Consider the following 3,023-nt stretch of genomic DNA (forward strand, 5'->3'; position numbering starts at 1 on the left):
TTTTAACTTGTTGGTTTCATGTTCTTTTCTGAATAGAAATCAGCTGTTCTCTCTGATGGACTGTTGAGTCTGTTACCAAGGAATCCTTAATTATAATTCGCTATTTAAAGCCACAGAGGGTTAAGATCTTTAATGCCCTGGCACCCCCATGAAAATAAAGTATTTTTATTCCCTTCTTCTTTTAGATGGAAGTCAGGTCCATTGTATTTTGTGAAAATAAAATCTATGCCTCGTTGTTTGGAGGTTAGCTTTCTGCTGTGCAGTTTCACACAGGTGATCCTTTGGAACTCTGGAAGAGCAGACGCCACCTGAGTCAATGGTCCAGGCAAGACCAGAAACCAGAACCTGGAAGCCAGGCCTTAGGCGGGAGAGCGGAAGAGGACGGGGGTCCTCTCAGGGGTGGCTGTTTTGGTTGTGAGTAGTGTCGGTATAAGTTGTGAAGCATGTTACAAATCATTTGTCCTTTGTTTTTTCCTCATATTCAAGAATACCTCCAATTTGTTAAGTGCTATTTGTGGGAATTATTTTGGCGGGAGAGAAATGATTTTGGTACAGAAAAAGGACTAAGCAACATACACCATATAAGCCATGGGCCATCGGGTCATGCTAATTTGACTTAGAATCTTGTCAGAGCCAGCAGCAAGAGCACCGCACAGCTCTGCTGCTCTGACTGGCTCTGAGTATCTCTGAGTTGCTGTGAGTCCATGTAGTCTTCTAAATTCTCCCATTCGACTATGCCAGGCTGTTCCTGCTTGAACTCTGCCCACTGTACTAACTGTTGGGAACTTAGTCCAAGTTCCTCCTTTATCCTCTGTTCACTATTAACAGGTGTTGGGTCAGAGCCCCTATGCCTGGGGCTGGACCTCCTAGGACGCCGGGTCTTAGATGGAGAAGACATGAAAACTTGTGGGTGTAAACAAATGAGTCTTTATTGCAGAAGCCAGTGGTCATATAGCCATCAGACAAGAACAGTCCTCACAGGAAAGTCCATACATGAAGGCAGCCAGACACCAGCTGGTGAATATGTATCTTTCCCATAAAGCAGCATCAGTCTCTGTACCCATACCCACAGCTATTATCTGATTAGCCACACGCTGCCTTCTAGACTCACCCCTTACATAATAGCAGTACCTGAGCTCTACAGCTCAGCAGCTTCTCCTGTCTCTCCTGCCCAGCTGGTCTCTCTAGCAGACTTCTTCACACACTCCATCCTAGCTGCTCTCTCCATACTCCACCTAGCTGGTCAGTAGCCTACTTTCACACTATTTAGACAAAGAAGGCTTCATGCCAACAGTGACATCAATTACATTTGCTACAGATGGGGCACAGTGTACTGTGTGTCCTTGTACCCGTTCATGGTATCTTGGCCTGATTAGGATTCCCAGGCTCAGAGTCCGTGGACATCCCATTTAGGCATATGCCTAGAGCGGCCTTTGGCCATTCTGGTGGTCCCATAACAAGGCCTCTGTGATCCCATTGGCCTTGACTATCCGGGGACCGGGCATGGTTCTCACAAATCTTAAAAAAAAAAAAATAAAAGACTGTGGCAAATTAAATTCAAGGTTTTGATTTCCCTTGTGAAGAATGTGGGCCAGGGCTCAGGAAACTGAAAAGGTGTACGTTGACTTTTGGGAAGAGCCACCAGCTCTACGGTTGCTTTGCTCCAGTCTGGAGTCTTGCCTGATATTGGTCCTCTTTAGTAGGTGTGCGGTGGATGTTTCACATTTTACTAGCTGTCTCAGTTGGGTGAAGAGGGTCTGTGCATGGCCTGTGTGACTCTAAAACTCAGGCCTGTGAGGAAAAGTGAGGAGGCAGCATAGAGCAGGGCTTAATGTTCTGCAGTTCTCAGCAGGAGAGGTAGCCCCTCGGAGCCGACTGAGTGCATGTCTGGAAATGCCCAGCAGTTTAGCTGGCCACTAAGCTCATCCCTTAAATGAGATTATCTGTTTTTTCCCTTTTGTTATCCCCAATATTTAGCAAAGTTTGACCAAATATTCTAATTTTGTTTCAACTGTGCTAAGGGGAATTAGGGACAAAGTCTGGATTTGTCATGGGCTGAAACATTTTTTTAAAAAAGTTTATCTTTTGTTGAAAGTACTATAGATGTCCCTTTTTCTTTGTGCATTGACCCCCCTACACCTTATTCCTGCCCCCTCCCTAAGCCTCCACCCCACTACTGTCTGTCCATGGGTTATGTGTATCCTATATAATAAAGAGGAAATATGCGAATTGGCCACCATGCCCTTGCACAAGATGGCAGCCCCCATGTGGTCACAAGATGGCTGCCACAAGATGGCTGGAAGGGGAGGGCAGTTGGGGGTGACCGGGCCAGTAGGGGAGGGCAGTTAGGGGTGACAAGGCTAGCAGGGGAGGGCAGTTAGGGGCAATGGGGCTGGAAGGGGAGCAGTTAAGCTTAGATTAGGCTGGCAGGGGAGTGCTTACAGGGTGATTAAGCTGGTAGGCAGAAGCAGTTTGGGGCAATCAGGCTGGTAGGCAGGCAAGCGGTTGGGAGCCAGCAGTCCCAGACTGTGAGAAGGATCCCAGATTGGAGAGGGTTCAGAGTAGGCTGAGGGACACCCGCCCCCCACCCCCCCCCCGCTGTGCATCAATTTCATGCACTGGGCCTCTAGTATGCATCTTTGCTTAATCTCTCCCTATGCCTACCCTGTTCCCTCTGAGAATCATCATTCTGTGCCATGTTTCCATGCCTCTGCTTCTGTTTTATTCATCAGTTTATTTTGGTCATTAGATTTCTTATTTATTTATTTTTTTAGATTTAATTGTTGATAGATATGTATTTATTGCCATTCTATTGTTTATATATATTTCTTCTTTTTCTTGTTCTTCTTCTTGTTCTTCTTCCTCTTCTTAAAGAATACCCTTCAACATTTCATGTAATATTGGTCAGGTGGTGACGAACTCCTTTAGCTTCTTGTCTGTGAAGCTCTTTATCTGACCCTCAATTCTAAATGAGAGCTTTGCTGGGTAGAGTAATCTTGGTTGTAGGTCCTTGCTATTCATCA

Source organism: Myotis davidii, unplaced genomic scaffold (assembly GCF_000327345.1).
Source record: "Myotis davidii unplaced genomic scaffold, ASM32734v1 scaffold499, whole genome shotgun sequence".
Lineage (NCBI taxonomy): Eukaryota > Metazoa > Chordata > Mammalia > Chiroptera > Vespertilionidae > Myotis > Myotis davidii.